The sequence below is a fragment of the Schistocerca serialis genome, chromosome 4 (genome assembly GCF_023864345.2).
Source record: "Schistocerca serialis cubense isolate TAMUIC-IGC-003099 chromosome 4, iqSchSeri2.2, whole genome shotgun sequence".
Lineage (NCBI taxonomy): Eukaryota > Metazoa > Arthropoda > Insecta > Orthoptera > Acrididae > Schistocerca > Schistocerca serialis.
The window spans coordinates 548,341,891-548,356,386 of NC_064641.1; the positions used below are offsets into that span (position 1 = coordinate 548,341,891).

Here is a 14,496-nt window from a genome sequence, read left to right on the forward strand (position 1 = left end):
TCCCGTCCCGGTCAGGCACAAATTTTCACTATTGTCATTCTGTTCTACAGCTGATGTTTGTCCTTATTCACCATTGCGAATTCACATAATGCATTTTACTTGAAAGTCGCTTGCCAGGTGTCGGCGGGTATTACAGTGTCTGTGTCATTCTGAATTACGATGCTAAGTTCCTTTGGACATGCAGGCACTGCGATGACTACAGCCTTTATGAAATACATTAATTGTATTCGCACGACAATATCGTATTTAAGCGCTGACACAGGGCAAGACACTTTCAAGAAAGACGGACGGAGCAAGGAGGACATCAAAAGTAGACTAGCACTAGCAAAAAGGGCATTCCTGGCCAAGGGAAGTCTACTGGTATCAAACAAAGGTCTTAACTTGAGGAAGAAATTTCTGAGAGTGTACGTTTGGACGCAGCATTGTATGATAGTGATATATGGACTGTGGGAATACTTGAAAGAAGAGAAACGAAGCATTTGAGATGTGGTGCTACAAACGAATGTCGAAAATTAGGTGGACAGATTAAATGATAATTAAATAGACACCCTAGCTGCAAGCAGGCGTTGATACACTTCATTGGGGACATGTTGAAAATGTGTGCCCCGACCGGGACTCGAACCCGGGACCTCCTGCTTACATGGCAGACGCTCTATCCATCTGAGCCACCGCGGGCACTGAGGATAGTGCGTCTGCAGGGACTTATCCGTTGCACGCTCCCCGTGAGATCCACATTCTCAACATGTCCACAACACTACATTCGTAGTGCGCCTAATAGATGTTGTGGACATGTTGGGAATGTGGATCTCACGGGGAGCGTGCAAGGGATAAGTCCCTGCAGACGCACTATCCTCTGTGCCCGCGGTGGCTCAGATGGATAGAGCGTCTGCCATGTAAGCAGGTGATCCCGGGTTCGAGTCCCGGTCGGAGCACACATTTTCAGCATGTCCCCAATGAAGTGTATCAACGCCTGCTTGCAGCTAGGGTGTCTATTTAATTATCATTTCATTTCTAGCAAAGCTGCATGGTCATCCACGGTAACTGTTCTTTCGGGAACAGACACTACCGTCATATATAGTGGACAGATTAGGTAATGAATGAGAAGGTTCTGTGCAGAATCGTAAAGAAGCGTGTGGAAACATTGACAAGAAGAAGGGATAGTACGATAGGACATCAGTTAAGACATCAAGGAGTAATTTCCATTGTTCTAGAGGGAGCTGTAGAGGGTACAGACTGTACAGAAAGACAGATTGTAAAACATTCGGCAAATAATTGAGGACGTAGGTTGCAAGTGCTACTCAGATGAAAAGCTTAACATAGGAGAGAAATCCGTTGCGGGCCTCATGAAACGAATAAGAAGACTGGTGACTCAGAAAAACAGGGGTTGGAATTACTGCCATCCAAGAGGTTAGTTAATGTTCTCACGCCCACTAGAGAACCGCAGTGCATACGTCAACAGCTGAACGTACCTCGCCTATATTGACGGTGGTAACATGTAATAGGCAGTCCAAAAGTGCGAAATAGGTCGCCAAGTTCGGCAAAGCTCCCGTTTCCCCACTGGCGGTCAGTTATTAGTTCATAAAGAGGCTCCTCCCACTTGAGGCTTGCTACATCCAGACGACCTCTTTGCTCCATAACATCTGCACGATTATTCTGAAACACTGGAAGAATGGTAGTCTCTCCACTCAGTAAAAACACAAGTCAAAAAGAAAACAATTTTTTCAACTGCGAATGAGGTTTTCTAAACGATTAAGTAGCCCTACCCAGTAAATAACCACTCTCTGAAATTACGATTGGCAGGTTTTTAGGCGGCAGCACAAATTGGTGTTATATGGGATAGCCAAGCCACAACAAGTAAAAGAAAGTAATTGTTCATACACCGTTAAAGAAGGTAATTTTTCGAACACCGTTCACAATTAAATAATAAATTCCAACAAACATTTATTTTGAAACGTCATTCTACATTTGACTTGTAGTCAAATTACTTGCGCCTTAACTGTAAATATTTTCAAAAAGAATAAAATATCAAATTCGCACAACAGGAATTATTAAATAGGCCCCATCAGACAGACTAGCCACCGTACCAGGCTGACCCAACAGGGCCCACACACATGGACAGATGGGCAGTTACAAAAAATGGTTCAAATGGCTCTGAGCACAATGGGACTTAACATCTGAGGTCATCAGTCCCCTATAACTTAGAACTACTTAAACCTAACTAACCTAAGGACATCACACACATCCATGCCCGAGGCAGGATTCGAACCTGCGACCGTAGCGGTCGCGCGGTTCCGGACTGAAGCGCTTAGAACCACTCGGCCACGACGGCCGGCTGTGTAGTTACAATCAAATCACTGCAATATATTAATACGTAAGAATAGACTTCAAGTATATAAATACTAAAAAAAATTTTTTTTTCTTGGTACTAGAAAACTGAAATACTTTGATGATGTTTGGTTTGTGGTGCGCTCAACTGCGTGGTTATCAGCGAAGTACAGATCCCCAAACTTTGCTCAGTCCAATCTCGCCACTGAAAGGTGGCTACACTGAGCCACAGCGCCAGAGATTGCGCCAAAGAGTATTATTCAGCCGCCTCCACTGGCAGTTCTTGTCGAGAGGTCGTGGTGGAGGGTGCTTGTTGGGGGGTGGCAGTGGGCGGTGCTTGTTGAGATGTAGTGGTGGCGAGTCGTGGTTGAGAGGTTGCGGTGGTGAGTGCTTGTTCGGAATATGTAGTGTTGTTTTGATGGGCAGGACACCGGATGTTGTTGGATTGGGGATGCTGTGGTGATCGGAGTGTGCTTTTCGTCAGTGTGTGTGAAGGTGAAAAAATTCCGTTTTTTTGTTTGTTTCAATGTCTTAAACAATAATGCCTCTTGGTCGCGGGTTCGGTCAACAAGGCATCTGGGTCGTGTTCTTGTGTTAGACTGTGTTTCTGGTTTCTATGTGCAATTATGGTATTTCTGGTTTTTTTTTTAATTGCTTCAGTATAAATGGTGTTTGGAGTATCTGGTCTTGTTGAGGAATAGCCGTGCCAGGTGTGTGCGTTGAGTCACACTTCCACACACGGAGCAGCGACGCTTGTGCCCTGTTGTTTCGTAGCTTTCATGGTTGCCGGGGACTTGATTAATTAATTGTGTTAGCGGAAATTTCGTTTCATTCTTTGTTGTTCTATGCAGTCGGATTGCGTACAAATGCCATTCGGGGCCAACCGGTTGCGAGACTCGTAATCGCACATACAGCTACTAAAATTAAAATTATTTGCATTAAATACATAATTAAGCCCCCATGCACGTGGCGACCGCTGCTTCGGATCGTCCCTTGGAATTCTTCTGATTGTATAAATAGCAGACAGTAGTATTGTTGTAGTAATTCGTAGTTTAGTAATTGTAGTCTATATTGCATGTGTAGATTTGGTAATTGTCATTCTTCTAATGGTATTTTTTGCAGAATTTAATTTTTGTTGTCTTGTATACGGGTTTGACAATTTTGTGCAATTATGAAGATTTCAATTGTTCGTTAATCGTGTTTGAGGGAATCATTTCGTGTGAATGATATTGTTTGTGATAAAGTGTCATTGTGTGTAATTTTCGTACAGTGACGAGTTTTGTATGTTTTGTAAATGATTACGCGATCGATGAAAAAGGCAAAAATGATGAATAGTGAGAATGACGAAATTGTTAACATGGCGAACTCGCCAACACAGGAGAACAGGATGATGATTAATGAAGTTGAAAACAATTTAATAAGTCGGGAAAATAGTCCGGAACCAGTTCAAAATTTTTCTCAATCAAAAAATTCACAGAATACGACATTAACGATAGAAGATTCTGAAATAGTATCGAACACGGATAGCTTTACAGCTATGACGAAAGAAGTTGGTTTTGCGGGAAATGTTAGGGGTGAAAAGAGTTTCGAACCAGTTAATATGGAGCAGTTGATGGGTGCAATATTAAATTTGGGATCACGAATGGAAACACGGTTAGACTCACAAATAGGAACAATTAGAACAGAGATAGGAACAATTAAAACTGATATGAGAATAATGGAAACACGGTTAGACTCACTGGGATCACAGTTAGGATCTGAATTAAAAACAGAGATGGGAACTTTGGCAACACGGTTAGAAAATGATATGGGAACAATGGAAACACGGTTAGACTCACGAATAGGGACACGTTTCAAAAATATGAAAGATGAATTAAAGAAAGAAATTTGAGAAGAAGTTCAACCGATTTTGAATGCTCACAATAATAGATTAATTTCAATAGAAATCAGACAAAAGGAACAGGATAGAGAACAGGAAGAAAGAGATCGCGTGATAGCACAAAAATTTTCAGAGTTAAATTTACAACGTGCACACGATAAGGAAGAAATATTTGAAAGAATCGAGGAATCCGTACCAAATGACAGATTAAATAACCTAACACAACAGTATGAACAGTTAACTACTAAATGTGTTAATACTGAAACCCGAGTCGCGACACTTACGGAAGACGTAAATAAACAGAAAGAACAATTAGGTGACTTATCGGAAAGAGTTGAGGAGATTTCAGATAAATTGACAAGTCTTAGCTTAAATGGGGACAGAGATTCGGATGATACAGCTCCATTACCATTTGCAGAAGCTGAAGAGTACCAGAACATAAATAAACATGTTGAAAATCAGGGAAAATTTAATGAACGCATTAAAAGGGAAGTTGAGGCATTACGAAAGCAAGTCAAACAAATTGAAGGCGAAATCGTAGGAAAAGACAGCAGAAGAAATCTAGAATCACAGATAGCAGAGGGCTTTGAAGAAAATAATATGTTTCATTTACGGGATGCAACAAGAGAGCGCCAGGCGCGTGAACTTGACAATGATCAACATTCGGACTGGAACAGTCGCGGTAGGTCTTTGTCGCCACGAGGAGAAAACTTTGACTATAAACACTTTTTGACTGTTCGGAAATTTAAGATCTTTCGCAATTCTAAGAATGACATACATCCATGTTCATGGTTAGATCAATTTATGTACGCACTTTCACCAAATTGGCCACTAAGTCACAAACTGGAATTTATGCGTGGATATTTAGAAAACGAACCGGCGACGCGGATGCGCGCACTTATTAGAGATTGTAATAATTTAAATGATTTTTTCATGCATTTCTATCGGCATATTGGTCCGAAAACACGCAAGACGGAGTCAAACACAAGTCTTATTATGCAGCGTAATTTTAAACAGTCTCGAGTTCCGCACGCCAGCAGAATACTTTGAAGACATGATTCGAAAGAATCAATTCCTGTTCAACCCTTATAGCCCGACTGAATTAATTCGCATTTGTTTAACTAAGCTGCCACAATCCAAAAGACAAATTGCTTTAGCCGGAAGATGTAAAGACGATACTGAGATTTTTAAGACCATGCTACAAGAACTTGAGTATGACAACGACGACGGGACTTCTTGTAATTTTTTCAGTAACAGTAATTACAATAGATTTTCAGAGAAAAGGGATAGTGATGGGAACGGGCGTTATGTGGGTAATTTTGAGAATGACAGACGAAACAGACAGGACAATGGATACCAGCCTTATGACAATAACAGACGTTCTAACAGAAATTACACAGACAATTATAATAACGGTAATTCCTACCGGAATGATCAATCATACGGAAACAGTAATCGGTATCATCAAGACAGAAATTATTCATACAGTAATAGAAATTCTTACTACAGAAATAACCAGGGTAGTAGATACAACAATAATTTCAGAAGTGACAGTCGAAATTACGCAAGAAGCAGTCATGCAGATAGACAGGAAAATAGAAATTTTAATAACAGACACAACCAAGAATTTGCATCTAACAGACAGGAGGGACCTAATTGGCATCCTCCACGTGACAGAACTACAGAGAGACAAGTGCAAATCGTAGAAATAGATCCGCGAAATGACGCGAATAATCAAAGACGTGACGCAAACAATCGACAATGACTTGTAGCTTCGGCTTCTGGCAGCAATATAGACGGTTCAGAAAGTAATGACACTACGACTTTACACTATGTACGCCTGGAAGACATGACAGACATTTTGCTAGACGAAAAGGAAAATAATGTAGACGCATTTTTACATCCAGTTATTGAAGTATGTGTGGGTAAGAATAAGTTCACTGCAGTTTTAGATTCTGGGAGCCCATTGAATGTCATTAGTGAATCAGTTTTTCGTATGTGTGTAAGAACTATTGCTTGTCCTGTGTTACCTGTTTCTAAAACTACAATTCGAGGCGCTATTTCTGGAAAAAGTGTGGAAGTCAAACAACAGACCAACTTAAATTTCATTTGTCAAGGATACGAATTTTCTGCTAATTTTATTATTGTTCCATTACTCAGTACACAAATTATATTAGGTATGGAGTTTCTTAACGCACATAAGGCAATTTTAAACTTTAAAGAAGGAAGTGTGAATTTGACTGTTGCCGGAATGCCGAAAAGTTTGAAATTTTTCGAGTGTTTAACAAATTCTGAATCAGACACAAAATGTTTAAGGTTTCTTACTTCTGATGTTTTCGCTGAGCATTATGACGACAATGACAATGACAATAGATATAGAGACGCGATGGATGATATAATTAATAGCGAAGAATTAATTAATGAAAAGGTTAAGAAAGCTGAAGTGACGGATGACGTTGCAAGAGAAGAACTGCACCAAATTTTGACTTCACATGCTACAGTATTTAGTCATTACACAGGAACTATACAAGGCTTACAATATTTGTTTAAAGTAAAAGAACACACACCATTTCGCGGGAAAACGTACGCTATTCCTTTGGCGTACAGAGACAAGGTTAAGAGTGAACTTCAATACATGTTAGATCAAGGCATTATTGAGCCAACAGTCAGTCCTTATACCAGCCCATTACATGTCGTTCTTAAAAAGGATGGATCAATTCGTTTGGTTCTGGATTCCAGACAGATAAATAATATCATCATTCCTGAAATTGACCGTCCACAAAATTTTGATGAACTTCTTCAACATTTCCATGGAATTAAAGTTCTATCCACGATTGATATGCGCGCAAGTTTTTGGCAAATAGAACTCCACCCTGATTGTAGAAAATACACGGCCTTTTTAGCCTTTGGTAACTGTTACCAATTTCGGAAATTACCGTTTGGACTTACTGTATCTTCAGCAGCATTCATTCGCAGTTTAAACGAAATTTTACCTGTTTATCTTCGTGACAATATTACTTCATATGTAGACGATATTCTTATTGCTACACGTTCTTGGAGGGAGCGCAACAAAATTTTGGATTCATTATTACGTATTTTTGCAAGAGTTGGCATTACAGTGAACTTGGAAAAATCTGAATTTGGTCGTTCTCAGGTGAAATTTCTTGGTCATATTATTTCTACAGAAGGTATTCTTCCTGATCCAGAGAAACTAGACGCTATTCGTAATTATGCTGTTCCTACTACAAAACGTGATGTTCTTAGTTTAATTGGTGTCTGTAATTTTCTTAGACGCTTTGTTAGATTGGATAATTTGGTCACACCTCGTTTATGTGAACTTTCTGGAAAGAATTCTAATTGGTGTTGGGATGAGGAAGCTCAATCAGAATTTGAACAACTTCGTGATGCTTTAGTTGCTGCTCCACTTCTTTCACATCCGAATTTATCTAAAGATTTTTGTTTGGCGACGGACTCATCATACAAAGGCCTAGGTGCGCACTTATTTCAAGAGATAGAAGAAGACAGCGTTGTAGCGCAGAAAACTATTGCCGATCTGTTCTTGCCAAATGCAAATTATGTCAAAAGGCTAAGCCGCCAACTATTTCTCACAGAGCACCGTTGTTTCCTATCATTCCAGCGAAATTAAAGGAGATGGCTGCAGTCGATTTGTTCGGTCCAGTGGTTCGTTCTACTAATGGTTTTGCGTACATTTTAGTAGCAGTGGAATTGACATCAAAATACGTGTGTTTTACACCTTTACGCAAAGCAACAGCTCGTTCAGTATCTAATGCTTTCATCAAACATTTTCTTAAAGAAGTGGGCCATGTTGATAAGGTTATATCAGATAATGGATCACAGTTTCGCTCTAAAATTTGGCTTCGTACCCTACGGCGTCGTAAGATTAAACCAATATTCATTTCACTTTTTCACTCTCAGTCTAACGCTTCAGAGAGATGGATGAAGGAAATCAATAAATTGTGTCGACTTTATTGTCATCAGAATCACAGATCGTGGGATCAGTATCTTCATATTTTTCAAAACATTCTGAATGAACTCCCTAATGATTCAACTTCTTTACCGCCTATATTGATGCTAAAAAATAAAGCACCGACAAATTGCATTTCTGAAATCGTTCCTTTTCTGCCTTCACAGAAACTGCGGCATTCGGAAGTTGTGAACCTGGCTCTGCAAAATATTGCATCTGTGGCTGCTAGAAGAGAGAAATCAGCTAAACGTCCTGCTCGTTTAAAAACCTTGTCAGTTGGTCAAAAGGTGCTAATTAAGTCTGACCGTTTGTCTCACAAAGGAAAAGGCTTGTGTCGCAAATTTTTTCTGCTTTATAACGGTCCATATAGAGTTCGCAAAATTATTCATGATAACACTGTCGAAGTAGAAACTCTTAAATCACGGCGCTCTAGAGGAATACATCATATATCGAACGTTAAAATTTTTGTGGAATGACATGCTTTTGAGAGACTAACAGTTACATGTAAACACGCAGAGAATACAAGGATACCGCGCCGTATTCCGGCGGCGGCACATATTCAAAGCAACAGTCAAGTCTGCGCGCCGCACAAGGCAGTCGTTGACCGCAGAAAATTGCTTCCTACGTCACGCGTACCTCAGCTGATCGAGCGCTCAGTGCGAATGCACTGACAGCCGTAAACAAATACACAGTCTAATTTCTCCAAATAAATTCAGTATAAAGCTATAGTGACTTGATAAGTTATGTTATTAACGTTCAGTATTTTTCAGGATACGGTTGTATAAAATATTTAAGAACTTCAGGTAAATTCTGTGTGTGTCCGACGTTAAGAGGACTTGCTATCGAGAAAATTTCAGGAAGAATGTAATTCCGAAGAAGAAAGTAATAAACTAAAAAGGTAACTATTAATTGAGTTTATTTTTCAGGTAACATATTTCCACTTGGTACGTACTTTAGACGTAATTTGCTGCTCGCGATTACGTGATTCATACTTTGTGTTAACTGATTTTGACAATGATTGATTAATGAACAGGGTTGTTACTTATGTATATTGTGCATCGCTTGGCTGCTATGCTTTTTCACTGACGTCATATTTTTTTATGTGCCTGCTGTGCTTATTTATTTAAATTATAATTGTCACATGATTAAATGTGCTGATATGGTTATGTATGTAGGTTATACTTTGTGATGTATCTGCTTGCGCCTTCATGTTTACTTATTAAGATGACATATGAACATTTATTTGCTTATGCTGATATGATGCTAATGACCTGCTTATTATGTAAGATATATATTTGCTGCTTTGCGTATGAATTGCATATTTACACATTTCTGTTTTGTTGTCATAACTACTCTTTAATTTGGTATATAGAAATGCTGATATACTGTGTACAAACATAGAGTTTAGGTCACACTATGGTATTAATTATAGATTGTTCGCTTGGCAGAGCCTCGTTATAGGGATTGTGCTGCATCCACTTGTTGACATTCTGTTCTCCACTGGTATATTTACTCTCTACTGCATGTTTTGCTTACGCTCAGTGCCTTATATTTTTAAGATAAGAAAATGAACTGCTATAATTCGACGAAAGACATTAGTACAAGAAACTTCATAGAAGTCACATGAGCTGGAGGTTTTATGGAAGCTGTATAAATTTATGTTACTAGGAAGGAAGCTAACTACATGACACACCAACACTAGGTTTAGACCATTGACAGTTATTACACTGCATTCTTCGTGAGCAATTGAAATAGCAAGTGACACTTGACACAAAAAATACTCCACATGTTTGCTTCTGTTTTGCCATGATTCTTGAAGTGGTGTACACACTGTGAAATATTACGATTTATTCACGCAAAGTCTTATGTGATCTTTCATACTACGTACTCGCACCTACTTACTGAAAGTTATTCAAATTGAAGGCTGTTAGAGGTCATGTATGCATTTCTTTTATTTTATGATGAACAAGGTAACCAAAATGTATTTTATAATTCATAATGAGTAGAAGATTTGGCTCAGGTGGACTACACAGAGGTTGTGTGTGGACATTGTGTCTTCGGATTGCATGGGATGATGAATTGAAGTTTGCACTAGGATTTTATCTGTACTTGTTCGAGGAGACTGACTAGAGGAAAGAGTTGTTATGGAAGTGAAATGGTATTGGCGATAAGGTTTATATGTATCGACGTATTGAAGAGGTATTATTGAGGTATTGAGATTGTGTGAAGTTGATGATTATTGAAGTTTTGGTGGACAAGAGGTAAGGTAAACGATATTGATGATAAGGTTTATATGTATCGATGTAAGAGGTATTATTGAAGTATTAAGATTATGTGATGCTGATGATTATTGAAGTTTTACTGGATAAGAGGTAAAGTAAGTGAGGAGCATATTTTTTTTTTTTTGTTGGTTTATATGGAACAAGGAGGATGAAGATGGCAGACTAGAACACTCAAGTGGTAGGAAGATTGTCTACACACACACTTTGTCAAATCACTAAGCAGTATACATTTTTTTTTTTTTTTTTTTTTTTTTTTTGGAGAGAGGAAGCAGTTGCATATCTTGGCACACTGACAGTTGGTCAGCAACCGTACATTTTGATTTGGCTTGGCAAACATTGGTCTTGACATGATGACTATGATGTTGACTAACTATTATTGACTGTTATACATTGCTGCCACTACTACTTGATGCACAAGTTGAACATAAAATTTTGGACAGAATTGCACTTACACAGTTAACACTATTCAATTACATAGTAGTACTTAATGTGGATGAAAGATGAGTGAGTGTGTTTTGTGTGTTTTCCTTTCCTAATCCCAAATAATTGGTACCGACCTATCTCCTAAATATTATTTTACTTGTTTGTTGTGGCTTGCACTGACACCCATAATTATTATAGGTTAACTGGTATTTGTGTATTTGTAATAGTTAATATGACAATTATCTGATATCATTTGTGTGTTTATTATAATTTGTATGTTTAGTCAAAGAACATTGAGAATAATTTTGTAAAAGCAGTTGTGTGTGCCTTCAAACTCTTGTTGGTGTCTGCACCTGGTCAACATTGCTGGGTGCCACTGTTGGAACTGCTTCTACTGAAGTGATGTCACTTGTTGCTGTCTGCACCTGCTAACATTACCGGGTGCCACTGATGGAACTGCTTCTACTGAAATGATGTCACTTGTTGCTGTTTGCACCTGCTCAACATTGCTGGGTGCCACTGTTGGAACTGCTCAACCAGTGATGAGATGTCACTTGTTGCTGTCTGCACCTGCTCAACATTGCTGGGTGCAACTGATGGACTGCTTCTACTGACATAATGTCACTTGTTAGTGTCTGCACCTGTTCAACATTACTGGGTGCTACTGATGGACTGCTTCTACTGAAATGATGTCACTTGTTGGTGTCTGCACCTGTTCAACATTACTGGGTGCCACTGATGGGCTGCTTCTGCTGAAATAATGTCACTTGTTGGTGCTTGCACCTGTTCAACATTGCTGGGTGCCACTGATGGAACTGCTTCTACTGACATTATGTCACTTGTTGGTGTCTGCACCTGTTCGACATTGCTGGGTACCACAGATGGAACTGCTTCTACTGAAATAATGTTACTTCTTGCTGTCTGCACCTGTTCAACATTGCTGGGTGCCACTGATGGAACTGTTTCTACTGACATAATGTCACTTGTTGGTGTTTGCACCTGTTCAGCATTACTGGGTGCCACTGTTAGAACTGTTTCTACTGAAATGATGTTACTTCTTGCTGTCTGCACCTGTTTAACATTGCTGGGTGCCACTGTTGGAACTGCTCAACCAGTGAGGAGATGTCACTTGTTGCTGTCTGCACCTGCTCAACGTTACTGGGTGCCACTGATGGAACTGTTTCTACTGACATAATGTCACTTGTTGCTGTCTGCACCTGCTCAACGTTACTGGGTGCCACTGATGGGACTGCTTCTACTGAAATGATGTCACTTGTTGGTGTCTGCACCTGTTCAACATTGCTGGGTGCCACTGATGGAACTGCTTCTACTGACATAATGTCACTTGTTGGTGTCTGCACCTGTTCAACATTGCTGGGTGCCACTGATGGATCTGCTTCTACTGGCATAATGTCACTTGTTGGTGTCTGCACCTGCTCATCATTGCCAGGTGCCACTGATGGAACTGTTTCTACTGACATAATGTCACTTGTTGGTGTTTGCACCTGTTCAACATTACTGGGTGCCACTGTTAGAACTGTTTCTACTGAAATAATGTTACTTCTTGCTGTGTGCACCTGTTTAACATTGCTGGGTGCCACTGATGGAACTGTTTCTACTGAAATAATGTCACTCGTTGGTGTCTGCACCTGTTGACCATTGCTGGGTGCTACTGCTGGAACTGTCAACTACTTGTTTATTGAACTATGGAAAGCATTTTATGTGAATATTTGTATAAACTGATTTTTTTGTGTATTTACTGTTTGTGAAATGTTATGAGACTCTTACCTACACCTATTTGAAATTGCTGGTGCCATTGATTGAATGGTACTTGTGTAAACTATTATGTAAAATCACATGTATGAAAGCATTTGTATTCCTTACTGTATTTTATATATTAGGTTATGGAACGGTCAGTGCAAAGCCAAAATTTATTTAGTGAAGTGATATTTACTTATTAATATTATCTTTTATTTTCGTCTGTATTTTTTTTTTTTTTTTGGACGAATTTGGTGGTATTTTCACCACCAATGCTGGCAAAAATACCATCAAATTCTGGCCCGTGGAGGAGGGGCATATGAAAGGTGGCTACACTGAGCCACAGCGCCAGAGATTGCGCCAAAGAGTATTATTCAGCCGCCTCCACTGGCAGTTCTTGTCGAAAGGTCGTGGTGGAGGGTGCTTGTGGGGGGGGGGGGGGGGGTGGCAGTGGGCGGTGCTTGTTGAGATGTAGCCGTGGCGAGTCGTGGTTCAGAGGTTGCGGTGGTAAGTGCTTGTTTGGAATTAGTAGTGTTGTTTTGATGGGCTGGACACCGGATGTTGTTGGATTGGGGATGCTGTGGTGATCGGAGTGTGCTTTTCGTCAGTGTGTGTGAAGGTGAAAAAATTCCGTTTTTTTGTTTGTTTCAATGTCTTAAACAATAATGCCTCATGGTCGCGGGTTCGGTCAACAAGGCATCTGGGTCGTGTTCTTGTGTCAGACTGTGTTTCTGGTTTCTATGTGCAATTATGGTATTTCTGGTTTTTTTTTAATTGCTTCAGTATAAATGGTGTTTGAAGTATCTGGTCTTGTTGAGGAGGAGCCATGCCAGGTGTGTGCGTTGAGTCACACTTCCACACACGGAGCAGCGACGCTTGTGCCTTGTTGTTTCGTAGCTTTCATGGTTGCTGGGGACTAGATTAATTAATTGTGTCAGCGGAAATTTCGTTTTATTCTTTGTTGTTCTATGCAGTCGGATTGCGTACAAATGCCAGTCGGGGCCAACCGGTTGCGAGACTCGTAATCGCACATACAGCTACTAAAATTAAAATTATTTGCATTAAATATATAATTAAGCTCCCATGCACCACTTTCATGTGAAATACTTTGACGTGTTATACCATGTCACAGTAGAAAAGTCAGGTAACATTAGAATATTTTAATTTTCTGAACCCTGCCTCACGTAAACGGCCATAAATAATTTAAACCTTGGAATTTTTAAAAACTTAATCGCTTTAAAAATTCCAGGGTAATCCAGGAGGACTCTAGTTTGAGCGATACTGGTAATAATGAACGTATTACAAGTAACTAAAAATGACGTAACTTAAATATAAATCCAACATGGTAAGAGGAACTACACAATTATTAAAATTAAGGACAACCAAAGGTTCAGTTTTGCTTTCCAAAATGGTACAGGCCATTACATTTTGACTGATTTTATTAAATACATGAAATCTGAAAATAAAAATTAAGAAAGTTCGCTCAGCAACTTGACCTCAAGTGATATTCAAGCGTGGGCTACAACATACTAAACACATGAAGGCTACCATGCATATGTCTTGTGTTGCATTTACCCAAATCGATAGCTTCCACTAGAGTGCAAATACGAGTAGACTTACTCTTCAGATGAAACTTCCGGACTGAGAGGCCGTGGTCCATGAATAAAATTTCCACCTAACGTTTCGTCTCCATCTGCGGGAGACATCTTCTGAGGTCGTCCGGCTACTGCCTCAGAAGATGTCTCCTGCAGATGGAGACGAAACGTTAGGTGGACATTTTATATATCGACCACGGTCTCTCAGCCGGGAAGTTTCAACTGAAGACAACACCGGCCGTGAAAGCC

General features: G+C 39.7%; 1 non-coding gene across 1 annotated transcript; it reads right to left on the bottom strand.

The window, feature by feature from the left end:
* Positions 1–601: 601 nt before the first annotated feature.
* Positions 602–676, bottom strand: Trnat-ugu (transfer RNA threonine (anticodon UGU)). The gene has a single exon. It is a non-coding gene; the product is annotated as a tRNA-Thr (tRNA).
* Between the last annotated feature and the right edge of the window lie 13,820 nt (positions 677–14,496).